Genomic DNA, 14,049 nt, shown 5'->3' with positions numbered 1-14,049 from the left:
ATCAAAAAGCAACACAACCATTTTCTTCTAGTTCCTCCTGGCTCACTGACTTGTTTTGTCTGTTAAACGAAAAGTTCTTTTTCCTTGTAAATGTCAAGGTCAATCAGAGGTCAAGATTGTGCTTTTGAGCTATGGTTTCTTTCAGGTTATTGGCTTTGTTTAATTGCTGAAAGGAACCATCCATTTCAGTATATAATACAGTGCTCTAAAGAGCAAAGACACAGATGTAAGCCTATTAAATACAAAACAAACATGAACAAATAAAGGTTTGACAAACCCACAAAAGTCATCCCTCCTCCCTCTCTCCTGCTAACACAGCACTGGGCTACTTAACGGACCCTGTTGTGCCTAGGTATTTCATTCTACGGACCTCTGTACCTTGGGAAATGTGCCGGACTGGTTTTCAGCTAAGCTTATTTTAAAGATGGTTAGAAACACAGCATAGACCTACTTTTAGGCAGCCTGACCTGCTTTTTACTGACTGGGTCTGGAGCAGTTGACAGAGACACAGGGGATAACTATGAGACTTGGGTGTAATGCAGGAAATGGTGTATGAGTATAGATGCAGCCAGAGGACCTTATAGGTAAAGAGAGATACTAAATGAGGACAAAGAACTGAAGCAGACATACAGATTCAAGAATGAAGGAGACATGTCTGGAATGGTGAAAAAATAAAATTGTTTTACTGGAAGCATGTTGGATGGGAACAGAGAGGGGAAACTAGAAAGCTGGATATTGCAGTAGTCAGGTTAAGAGGTGACTGGAGCATTCTGTAGCCTCCAGAGCTGGGTACAAATGCTGAGATTCTGATTTATTTCTTTGTTTGTTTTTACAAAATCAGGATACTTATGATCAGCTTGACAAAGATGTGTGTGTATGGGACTGCATATTCTTACCTAGAGACAAAATACAAGTTTTAAGGTCGTGCAAGAGCATATAATTAGAATGGGAAGAAATGGGGCAAAGAAAATGTAAGATGCATATTAGTAAAAACATCCATAGCGTGGAGGGGGTCTATTACCGTGCACCGTGCAAAAGTCTACAAAGGGAAATGGTGGAACCTCATTGTTTGGATCATTAGAACCAGACTTGTGGGTGTGTGTCAGGATCTCTAATGGCCAGACATCTCTTTGGGGGCCACTACACATAGCAAGTAAAGAATATTTAAGACAGTCACAAAGTCCAATAAATGTATAATATCTGAGATTCATAAAACTATTGTAAAATATCTAAGGCAAAGGGGAAACAAATGTCAAGATTATTCATTTGACCCTAAATATCCTGTTTCCTGACAAGTGAAAGATGCCATCTTGTAGTGCTTCAGTAAGAGCACTTGAGCAAAGTGGACTTACCATTGGTAAAAGGAGGTGAGCTGAGGAGAGAGAGCATACAGCAATTAATTACGAATGCAGTGAAGAAGCAGATTGAATGCATGCAAGAGCTGCAACTGTGAACACTGAACTAGACATACATACATTTGAATACTATAAACATTACTGGAGTGGGAATGGGAAGCCTAGTGACCCACATTACTCAGACTGTGAAACAGTCTTACAAAAGACCAAACAGAAAAAGTTTCCAACCTACCAAGTAGCAAGGTCAGAGAGAGTAAAGTAAAGACACCTGGATTTTCAGGTGTGGAACAATCCAACATCTTTGGGTTGCCTAGCTGTGAAGAAAGGGAAAACATGGGATCATCACTAGAAAATATACCTCGGTGTAGGTGTGATTCTGAATGGAACCACTGTACTTAAGGGGAGTTTTGGCAAATATTTCAATGGAAATGGCCTCTAACAATGCAATATTTGAACAGCAGAGGATATATAATGGAACAAACCTACAGACCTGTCATGTTCAGTCTCAGAGCTGAGCATATTTCACAAAAGTAAAAAAAAAAAAAAAAAAGGCCACAATTAATACTTAGGGGTTAAGGAAGTGAAAACAACCCACAGTCTCCGTGCTGGGGATTTCCCCAGCTATATAGAGCCAACTAGCTTCCACACCTCCCTCCCCCCGGCTCCTGGTATATGGGGTGATGTGCATTATACTCCAATTATTCCCCAGCTGGCATATGCAGGGCCAGATTAACCTTTTGTGGGTCTGGCGCCAAACATATTTGTGGGCCCCCATGGGATCAATGGAGCACAGCATGGGGAGGTTGGTCCCTGGAGTGAGGGGCCAGCCAGGGGCAATTGGGCATGGCATGCCAGGTGTGGCCCCGCACAGCCCAGTGCAAGAGCACTATATACAAACCGGCAGTTGCTATATGCACATTGGCCCACCCAGCCCTGTGCTGCTAGCGTGCCTCTTCTCCACAGGGTTGGGCCACACAGCCCCCAGCTCCCTATGCCCAGCATCCCCCAGAACTGCTATGCCCAGCAACCGCCCCACACAGCCCCTCCACAAGAAATGCACAGCGCCCTGCACACCACCACCTCTGCCCAGCATTCCCCACACAGAGCTGCACCACTACTGCCTCATGCACTTCCCCACAGCCCCACCACCACAACTACACAGCACTCCACTCAGACCCCCCCCACTGCCTAGCACCCAACACACACAAACCTCCCCTGCCCAGCAGCCACACCGCCTCACATCCCAACACCGCCCCCAAAGATCCCTCAGAGACCCACTCCCTCACACCCTGTCCCCCGGCCACACTCACGAGCCCTGCTGGGAGGTGACTGCATCTGCCAGGCAGAGCTGGCAGTGCGGCCGGGGCTGGTACAGTGCTGGGGCGGGGAATCGCTCCGGCCTCTCGAGAGTGGCACGATCAGCCAGGCCAGGTTCTGCCCTCACCCCAACTGGGCTCCCTCAGGACTCACTTGCCTGGAAGTGGGGTGACCATACATCCCCTTTTGGCTGTGACAAGCCCCTTTTTAAGCTCTGTCCCGGCCATCCTGACTTTTTTTGAGAAAAACAGGCATTTGTCCCGTTTGCTTTTGCCAACTGATCAGTTGGCAAGAGCAAATGAACAAACGCCCAGTTTACCAAAAATGTTGGGTGTGCCCCCTGAGTGGGGCGTGGAGGAACGCGTGTGGGGTTGGCGACGCAAGGTATCAGGTAGCGGAGCTTGGGGGGTCAGGCCCACTCCCGGGCAGCATGGAGCTGGTGGGGGGTGGGGGCCAGCCCCTGGCAGCAGTATGGGGAGTGTCAGCCCCAGCACCTGGCAGTGGTGCGGGGAGCTCGGGGGGGGTGGGGTATGTCAGCCCCAGCTCCTGGCAGCGGTGTGGGGAGCTGGGGTGGAGGAGGGGTCAGCCCCAATTCCAGCAGTGGTGAGAAGAGCTCGGGGGTGGGGTCAGCCCTGGCCACAGCATGGGGAGCTGGGAAGAGAAGGGGTCAACCCCAGCCCCTGGCCGTGGCATGCAAAGCTCAGGAAGAGGAGGAGGAGTCAGTCCCCCGGGCGGGGGGGCGGAGCTGTGGTGGGAGGTCAGCAGCCACAGGCAGGCAGCACCAGGTTCCAGCTCTCTCAGCCTCAGCTGTGACCAGGAGGTAGAGAGGAGCCAGAGGGCAGAGAGGACCCTCGGCAAGCCTGCGACCCAACAGGAGCGAGCACTGGGCAGGGGCCGGGGTGGAGAAGAGCTGTCAGGGCCTCGGAGCGCAGCCCAAGCGGAGCAGGCTGGGCCGGGCCAAGGCCCCTTTGGAGCCTGGGCCTGGTGCCATGCTGCCACTGGAGCCATTGTAAACCAGGTATTGGGCATATGATACGGTCCCTTGGAAACCACAGAATTGCTTCTATCATGTCTGCTTTCTCCTTTTCAGCCCTACTCCAACTCAGCTCTCAGTCCTTCCCTGGGAACTCCAATCCCCTATCACAAGGCCATTTCCCAGGCAGCTACTTGCATGCCTACACACAAACATGCACACTAATCCTTTGTCTCACTTCCTGTTCCTAATCCGTAGTGTCCTTTGGATGGATGTGCCATCTACAAGCTAGATGTTGATCTGGGTCCCTCCCCATCCCAGGATGACCTGTGACCCAAATGTTTCCATCCAGGAGGGGCATCCAATAATAATCAAGTTCATAGTAGAATACATTTTCACTTTGCTAACAATCAAGGAGTGGTCAGTGTCACAATCAGCTGTGGAATATTCAAGTGTTCTGCACTAAGGGTAGGTCTTTCCTCCTGACGATAACAAGATCTAACTGGTGCCAGTAGCCTGATCGTGGATGTCACCGTGACACTTTGTGGCGATCTTTTCCTGTAAAATATGAATTGCTAATATATATACAGTAAATAAAGTAATTCTAGACATCATTCCTGACATCAGGTCTTGTACTCAAACTCTACTATCCAACAAATTTTTGTGCCATTTGGGTGAGAAAGAGAGAGAGAGACATGAAAACCATTTAAATGGTGCTTCTCCTTTTCCCTACGACTGATATGACCTGGGTGAAACCTTGCTATGGGTTGTGTTAAAATCTCATATGGACTGATGTGTGAACACACCCTTCTCTCAAGATAGTTGTAAGAAACACGTAAGGGGCAACTCCTAAAACAAAGTCTAGAGTCTTCCCAGAAACTAGCACCCAGTGGGTGGAGGGATTTCAGGTTGCCAAGTGGCTTAAAGTAAGTGACTTTTGGGCTTACCTTTAAAGACTGGGTGGTTTTGAGAAGTTGAACAAGTCACTTTGGCCAGGTTCTCCGAGTATCATTATCCCCTTTTTACAGATAGGAAAATTGAGTGACAAAGAGGCAAAGGCTCAGATCCTCATTTAGACATGGGAATTAGGTCCCTACATATCTTAGTTCTTTGTTACTCTGTTTCCCTATCTGTAAATTGGGGATAATGACACTGACATCCTTTGTAAGGCACTTTGAGATCTACTGATAAAAAGTACTATGTAAGAGCTCGGTATTATTTATTAATTTTCAATTTGAAATTTATTCTTGTAAACAGTGTTGTAGTCATGTCAGTCCCAGAATATTAGAGAGACAAAGTGGGTGAGGTAGTATCTTTTATTGGACCAACTTCTGTTGGTGAGAGAGATGAGCTTTCGAGCTTACACAGAACTCTTCTTCAGGTCTGTGAAAAGCAATGTCTAATCTCAAAAACTTTCTCTCTCACCAACTGGTCCAACAAAAGATAATATCTCATCCATCGTGTTTAATTTGAAATACAGTCACTGGGGGAAAAAAGACTTAAGTAGTTTCAAGTGTCCTGTCCCGCACTCTACCTTAGGAAGTTTATGATTTTACAACTAAACATTCCACTTTAAAAAAAAAAGTTTCCTTTCCTCTAGTGTTGTGTGAAAGGCCCACACAAAGAGGAAACAGACAGCGAATACTGCGAGGAGTTCCATGTCAATAGGTCCTTTGCACTGACTGCCCCATTATGCCTGGGTCTGCCCAGACCACACAGAGTTCCTGATGGGATCAGGACACATGTGAGGTTGCAGGGGAAAAGGAACCTGACTATACTGCAAGTGCTGTCAGATGCACAAAGGAAACAAGATGGAAAAAAAATTCTTCTAATCTTTCAGTTTCAGTAATCTTAGGTATTGCTTCTTGTAACTGTAGAAAAATGAGGCATGAGTGATTAAGTTAAGACAATGTACCTTGAATAATTTGAACTAGAGTACATATTAATCCAAGAATCTCAGAGATTTACAAACATTAATAAAGTAGGGTAAAAAATAATCATCTGGATTATCGGACACATTAGTACTACTAATTTGCACATCCCTAGCATCATTCACCAGAAAATGTTCAAGTACATTACAAACTTTAAGTAGTTTTACATCCTTGTTAAGTATTATTGTACGAATTTTATAGTTTAGTAACTTGAGACATTAAAAAGGTGTAAGGCCAGGCTATGCCAAAAAGGTGTTGATGCCTGCCATCAAGAGAGTCTTTGATTCGAGGACTGTCATAGACCTAAGTGGTGGTGTGAATACTCATTGAAATGAACAATTAATCTCCTTTATGTAGTAGAGACACTACAAAAACTGGAGGAACCGCCCAAGGCAGGTAACAAGTCAGACCCAAGCCCTGTGGACTGAGGGCGTTTCCCTGATTGTAAAGGCAGGGGCTAGGATATTGTATTTGAACCTGCATGCTGGAGGAAGAAAGCCAGAAGACAAGTTCTGAGTGTGGCCTTGGCCTGGTCTACACTACATAGTTAGACATAAGTGCCTCTCTATGTTGATTTAGTAACACCACCTCCCTGAGCAGCATAGAGTCATGGTTGAAGGCTTACATCGACTTTTACTGGCTTTCAGAAGCTGTCCCACAATACAATCAATACAAACACTCCTGGTGAGGATGCACATCGCTGACACAAGTAGCCAAGTATGCACACACACAAGCAATTTAATAACGTAAGTTAGGTTGACATAATTTTGTAGTGTGGACATGGCCCTTGAGAGGAAACAGATGGAGTTCTTTGGCAGAGAGGTTTCAGAGTAGCAGCCGTGTTAGTCTGTATTCGCAAAAGGAAAAGGAGGACTTTTGGCACCTTAGAGACTAACCAATTTATTTGAGCATAAGCTTTCGTGAGCTACATGAAGTGAGCTGTAGCTCAGGAAAGCTTATGCTCAAATAAATTGGTTAGTCTCTAAGGTGCCACTAGTACTCCTTTTCCTTTTGGCAGAGAGCTCACTTGAGTGACACATCTGGGGATTTATGAGCAAGGAAACTGCCTGCTGTTGTTTATTTTTACTGTGTTCCGGGAAACAGGACTTTGTTAAGAATATTCCTAATATTACTGATTTCTCATCCCAATGGAAACAAACAGGCCACAGGCCCTGAATTACTTCCCAATTATTTTTCTGTTTATATTATCAAAAAGAAGATTATGGGGTGATTTGATTAGAGTATGAGAGCCCTCATGGGGAGAAAATATCAGGTGCTAATGGGCTCTTTAACCTAGGGGCTGCTGTGTGCTAGAAAGTTAGGTCTGCGTAACTACATTGGTCAGGGCTGTGAAAAATGTCATGCCCTGTGTGATGTAATTACGGCAACCTATGCCCTGATCTCGACACTGCTAGGTTGACAGAAGAATTCTGTCGACCTAGCTTGTGGAAAGATGGATTTACTACCATGATGGAAGAACCCCACTGCTGTACTAAGTGTCTATGCTATAGAGTTACAGTGGTGCAGTTGCAGCAATGCAGCTGTGCCACTGTAGGGTTTCTAATGTAGACATACTCTGAGGGCTGGTTTATACCAGAAAATTAGATCTGTTCAACTATGTCACTCAGGGGTGTAAAAAGTCCACACACTTGAGTTGCATTGTTAAGCTGACCTAAGTCCCCGTGTAGGCCATGCTAGGTTGATGGAAGAATTCTTCCATCAACCTAGCTACTGCCTCTCGGGGAGGTGGATTACCTACACTGATGAGCGAACCCCTCCTGTCGGCACAGGTAGTGTCTATTCTGAAGCGCTACAGCAGGGCGACTGTGTCACTGTAGCATTTTGAGTGTACGGGTAGACAAGTCCTTACTGGACAAAGACAGAGGTGAATTTACCATGAAACAAACAGTGCAGTGGCATGGGGCCACCAATGAGGGGGGACCCCCCAAAATGCAGGACAAATCTCATCTGACAACCTGCCCAATCCCCGGCCAGCAGTGCAGCAGGGCTCAGGCAGGCAGGCTGCCTGCATTCTGTGGCCGGTGGCCCTACACCGTTCCCGGAAGCGACTGGCTACTGGCACGTCTCTGAGTGTCCCTGGCAAGGGAGAGGTGGCTCTGGGCACTGCCCCGGCCCCAGGCAGCACACGGAGACCTGCTGCCCCCTCCTCCAAGGGGCGCCCACAGACGTGTCAGCAGCACCACAGCAGGGCTAAGATGGCTCACTGCCCATGTTGCCTCCCTCCATCTGCACCACGCTGCTCCAGGAAGCAGCCAGCATGTCCCTGTGGCCCCTGGAGTGTGTGTGTGTGTGTCTCTCTGCGCGTTGACCCCGCTCTGAGCGCCAACTCTGCAGCTCCCATTGGCTGGGAACTGTGGCCAATGGGAGCTGTGGTGGTGGCATGTGCGGGCAGCGGTACGCAGAGACCCCCTTTTGCCCCCCGCCCAGGAGCCGCTGCCAGCCAGCGGGGTGTGCTGGTCGCTTTGCGAGCCACACCGCCCAAGGTAAACGCCTCCCCCTGACTCCTCCTACACCCCAATCCCATGCCCCAGCCCAGAGCCTGCACCCAAACTTCCTCCCAGAGCCCTTACCCCCTCCCACATCCCAGCTCCCTGCCCCAGGCCAGAGCCCGCACCCAGCACCCAAACTCCCTCCCAGAGACCAACCCCTGCACTTCCTCCTAAACCCCAATCAAGGTACCTCACTTTATTTTCATTTACTTCCTATTACTTATAATGTGGGAGGAGGATGAAGAAAAAAAGAATGAAAAATGGGGAGGGGGGGGGGAGATTAGAGAGAATGTTCGTTTTCTTGGCTGGGTCCCAGGAGGCCCCCGACAGTGAAGCTGCACACAGGGCCCCACTAACTCTAAATCCTCCACTCGAGAAAGACATAACAAGAACCAATGGCTGGAAGCTAAAGCCAGACAAATTCAAATTAGAAATAAGGCATTCATTTTTAACAGTAAGGGTGATTAACCATTGGAACAAATTTCTAAGGGATGTGGTGGATTCTCCATTCCTTAAAGTTTGGATGCCCGTCTGGAAGATACGCTTTTGTTAAACAAGTTATTAGGCTCAATACCAGGGTAACTGGATTAAAGTCTATGGCCTGTGTTATACAGGAGGTCAGACTAGATGATCTAATGGCCCTTCTGACCTTAAAAGCGCTGAACACTGGTTAACTGCATGTGGGCAAAAGGGGTGGATGAGAGATGGCAGGAAGAATAAGATGTGGGGCTAGGACAAGGGGGGGAAATAGAGGACAGGATCTTGGAGGTGCAAGGGTAGCTGGGCAGGGGAAGACATGGGAGGAGAGGGGCAGGAGGATTAGGGCAGGGAGCAGATGAGGGGCAGGGGGTGCCACTTACCTGGTTGCTGCTCACCCCATTATCCAAGAGAGGCATGGTCAGGCTGTGAGCTCCACCCGGAGTGCCCCCACCAGGCCAGGCCCTCTAGCTGCATAGTCTCATGCAAAGGTCTCTGCACTGTGCCCAGCCTGCTAATGTGCATTAACAGTTTATTAATGCAATTTCATCTAGCCAAGTTTCAAAGAGGATTTTTTCAACAAATTGTTAATGAATATCAGGGTGTGTCCAGATAGTTTGTGCCACAGCAAATTTAGTGCAGGGTAGATCAGACCCCTCACAAATCTGCCACTCTGAACATAGGGTGACCAGGTGTCCAGTTTTCGAACACCCGGTCAAAAAGGGACCCTGGCGGCTCTGGTCAGCACTGCCGAACAGGGTCGGCGGTGCTGCAGTGCTTAGGCAGGCTAGTCCCTACCTGTCCTGGCTGGCACCACACTGCGCCCCGGAAGCAGCCAGCAGGTCTGGCTCCTAGGCAGGAGGGTGGGCCTGGGGCTCCGTGCAGTGCCCTCGCCCCGAGCACTGGCTCCGCATTCCCATTGGCCAGGAACTGGCCAGTGGGAACTGAGGGGACGCCTGCAGGTGAGAGCGGCATGTGGAGCCTCCTGGCTCCACTGCCTAGGAGCCGGACCTGCTGGCTGCTTCCAGGGTGCACACAGCATGGTGCCAGGACAGGCAGGCGGCCTGCACTAGCCCCCACAGCAGCGCCACTGACTGGGAGCCGCCCAAGGCAAGCCCACACCCCATCTCTGAGCCCCAATGCCCTGCCCCAGCCCTGATCCCGCCCCAAACCTGGAGAACCCTCCTGCACCCCAAACCCCTCATCCCCAGCCCCACCCCAGAGCCCTCATCCCCCTGCACCCCAACCCTCTGCCCCAGCCCAGAGCTCCCTCCCACACCCAAACCCCTCATCCACGGCCACACCCCAGAGCCCTCGCCCCCTCCTACACCCCAATCCCCTGCCTCAACCTGCAGCCTTCTCCCACAATCCAAATCCCTTGGCCCCACCCCCCAGCCTGGAGCCTCCTCCTGCACCTCAAACCCCTCTTCCCCAGACCAGAGCCTGCACCCCCTCCAAGACCCCAACCCCTGCCTTAACCTGCAGCCCCCTCCCACACTCCAAATCCCTTAGCCCCACCCCCCAGCCTGGAGCCCCCTTCTGCAACCCAACCCCTCATCCCCAGCCCCACCCCAGACACTGGACCCCCAGAAGGAGCCCTCACCCCCTCCTGCACCACAACTCCGTGCCCCAGGCCAGAGCCCCCTCCCACACCCTGAACCCCTCATTTCTGGCCCCACCCTGGAGCCCACCCCCCCAGTTAGAGCCCTCACCCACTCCCGCACCCCAACTCCCAGCCCAGTAAAAGTGAGTGAGGGTAGGGGAGAGTGAGCCACCAAGGGAGGGGGAATGTAGTGAGTGGGGGGCAGGGCCTTGGGGAAGGAGCAGGGTTAGGGTGTTTGGTTTTGTGTGACTAGAAAGTTGGCAACCCTAACAGCATAACATGCTTGAAAAGGTGCCACATGTATACCTAAAGGCTGCCAGGGGATGGAAGGGTACAGACTGTCATGCCCCCACCCATTAGCTCAGCTACTGATTTTGGATGTTCAACTTAATATTTAAGGCCTGATTTTCAGAGGTGATGTATGCCCACAACTCATGTTTTAAGTCAGTGGAAGCTGCAGATTCCAAACAACTTTCAAAATCAGACTTTAGATGTCTCAAAACAGACACCCAAAATTGAGAAACTCAGAATCAGTGGACACTTCTGAAAATTGTGGCCTGTGTCACCTTGGGTAAGTCCTTTAATGAGTCACTTGGAAAGCTGGGAAAGTAATCCAGTCAGAAGTCTTGAATCCCCATGGCCTACTCTTAACCTCAGAGTATACTACCGTCCACACAATTAGATTATGCTTCTTTTATACTGCCTTTTGTGGATATACCACAGATTCAAAATATATTAATAATAAAAAACATTCGACTGGACGAAGTAGGTGAGAATATATGGATGGAACTGTATATGGATGGAATTATGCTATACTGGAAGAGAGTTGACTAGATCAGTGGTTCTCAACCTGTGATCTGCGGTCCCCTAGGGATCCACAGACTATGTCTAAGGGGTCCATGAAACGTTGTCGTTACCATAGAACAGTTATTTTCAACCTGTGGTCCACAGGCCCCTTGGGGTCCACAGACAGTATCTAAGAGGGTCCACACCTCCATTCAAAATTTTGTAGGGGTCTGCAAATGAAAAAAGCTGAGAACCACTGGACTAGATGACAAAGAGGTCTTCGCCATTTCAAACTTCTATAATTCTTTTTCATATGTAAATCAACCATATATTAGAGAAATGTAATACTCATTTGAAAGAGGAACCTCTAACAGCAGTCTGACAAAGTTATAGTATGCATGCAGTGTTGTAGCCATATTGGTCCCAGGATATTAGAGAGACAAGGTGAGTGAGGTCGTACAACAGAACCTCAAGAGTTATGAACACCAGAGTTACGAACTGACCAGTCAACTACAGACCTCATTTGGACCTGGAAGTATGCCATCAGGCAGCAGCAGAGACCAAAAAAAACCCCAAAAAACAACAAAAAAACCCAAATACAGTACAATACTGGGTTAAACATAAACTACTAAAAACATAAAGGGAAAGCAGCATTTTTCTTCTGCATAGTAAAGTTTCAAAGCTGTATTAAGTCACTGTTCAGTTGTAAACTTTTGAAAGAACAACCATAATGTTTTGTTCAGAGTTATGAACATTTCAGAATTACGAACAAGCTTCATTCCCAAGGTGTTTGCAAGTCTGAGGTTCTACTGTATCTTTTATTGGACCAATAAAAGATATTACCTCACTCTCTTTGTCTCTCCAAAGTGGTAGCAGTCACCAGAAGACATTTCCTGGGTTGCTACCATGTATATCTGTAAGTGCGCTGCATTATTCCCAACATAAGTTTGTACCTTCATCATCATGCATAAAAATTGAATGGAATTGCCTCTTAAGCTTGAATACTATAAATAATAGTGGGCTTTGCTTGTTCACAACTGTGGAGACTTCCATCCCCGCTCTCAGACTTCCTAGTCTGCAATGTTTGAAAGGGAAATGCAGGCTCTCTGCACCCAGTCGATCCATAAATTGCACAACACATGCCAGGAGTGTAGTCTAAAGCTATCGTTATCCCAGGTATCTTTTTCTGAATTACTGGCCAAAGCTAATCGCCTGCCTAATGTAGAAGAGATTATCTGTGCCTTCCCACTTGTTATGGTAGAATAACAAGGGGAAATTTGTTGGAAAGCTGCATGAGAATAATTTTTGTATGCTAGTTTTAAAATTTTAATGAATATTTACTGCCGTGTTGAGAATTATAATATGAGCTTGTATGTTCTGAGTAAACTAAGTATCACCACAAGTCCAGCCCATTCAGAATCCTGTCCTGATTTGTTTGAGTGAGTCGAGATGCCGGGGCTGACCTATTAAATGAGTCGCATTAGTTTGGATTCCTGATTTTCAGGAATTATTTTGGAAATCATAAGCAATATGGGTTTATTTTCATTTCCAAATCAGATGCAAAAAATACACAGATGGGACATATTGAGCTGTGGTTTGAGTTCTACTTTCAATGTAGTTTATTTACACAATTTAGGACTCCATCAAGCAAACAAACCAGCTATTGATTCCAAAGCTCAGCACAGATTTTGCACAGCATTGCCCCCAAGAACAGAAGTCACAATATCCAAAAGGTATTTGCAAACTTAATACACTTGAATGCAGTATTTTTCACTTAAGCAAAATTAAAGTTAGAATTTGGTTGTGTGGTTGAATGGAAAAATACCAACATTTTAAATGATAGAAGGAACTAGAAGTGCAATTGTCAATTGGGGATCATTACATTTTTTCCCTATCACATTGATCTATATTATCAACAAAAGTGGTCTCATGAAGATTAAATAATTAATGACAGTGGTATAGGGTGATGATATTTCCCAAAGGGAAAACAGGACACCACATGGGGCTGGCCCAAGCCTTGTCCCTTCCCCCCACACATGGGGCTGGCCCCTTCCCTGCCCCCCCCCCCCCACCTGCCCCCGTACACGGGGCTGGCCCATGCCCTGCCCTCCCCACCCCTCCATGCAGGGCTCTTGTCCGAGCCCAGCCTGCTCCTTGCCTGGGGCTGACATCGCTGCTCACCCGAACCCAGCCTGCCCCTCGCACAGTTGTAGCTGCTCAGCTAAACCATGCCTCCCTCCCCCACAAGGCTGGCATCACTGTTCACCCCCCTGCACATTCCTCTGCACTCCAGAAGGGGGGTGTGCCCCTCTTTTTTTTTTCTTTTTTTGCAAAAGTGGGCATTTGGCCTGTATTGCTCTTGTATATGCAACCAGCAAATCTATCTAATGGTGTGAGGTGAGGCTAAGAAGTAACCTTTATATCAGTGGTTCCCAAACTGGGATTCGTGAACCCCTGGGGGTTTGCGAAATGTTACAGGGGATTCTCGGAAAAAAATTCCCCAATGGCTGCCAGAGTGCTCCCTCGGGACCCCGGGCAGCACAAGGCCAGCAGCCTGGAGCCCCTAGACTTCCAAAGGCTAAGCAGATCAAAGCAAGCATATCTACCACAGTGAGGAGATTTAAACTTCAAGATTCCTTATAAGAAATGGAAAGGGAGGTGGATATTTTTTGGTGTTTTTAAATTAAATAGGCAGGTAGTATTGTTTTTTAAATTATTATGAAAAACAAGTTTAAACTTTGTTGTAACCTGCGTTGTTTGCCTGGACTGCTCAAAACCTGAATGCTTGTGTAGGAGGAACTCTTTGAGTTGACTTCTTAAATACCTTCATGCTGTTTCACATCTGATACTCCTTGATGAAACATCGGAGCCTTGTCATATAACAGCCTTATTCACAGCGATACAAGCTATGAAAGTGAGATCTTGGAAGAGTGTTGCCATTTTCATAATACGAAAAGGAGTACTGATGGCACCTTACAGACTAACCAATTTATTTGAGCATAAGCTTTCGTGGGCTACAGCCCACTTCATCGGATCACAGGTTGTTAAAGTTTGGGAACCACTTGCCTTATAAGACAGAAATCATAAATGCCAACGC

Source organism: Eretmochelys imbricata, chromosome 3, assembly GCF_965152235.1.
Source record: "Eretmochelys imbricata isolate rEreImb1 chromosome 3, rEreImb1.hap1, whole genome shotgun sequence".
Taxonomy (NCBI): domain Eukaryota; kingdom Metazoa; phylum Chordata; order Testudines; family Cheloniidae; genus Eretmochelys; species Eretmochelys imbricata.
The sequence above is the reverse complement of the archived record's forward strand: the minus strand, read 5'-3'. Positions refer to the sequence as shown.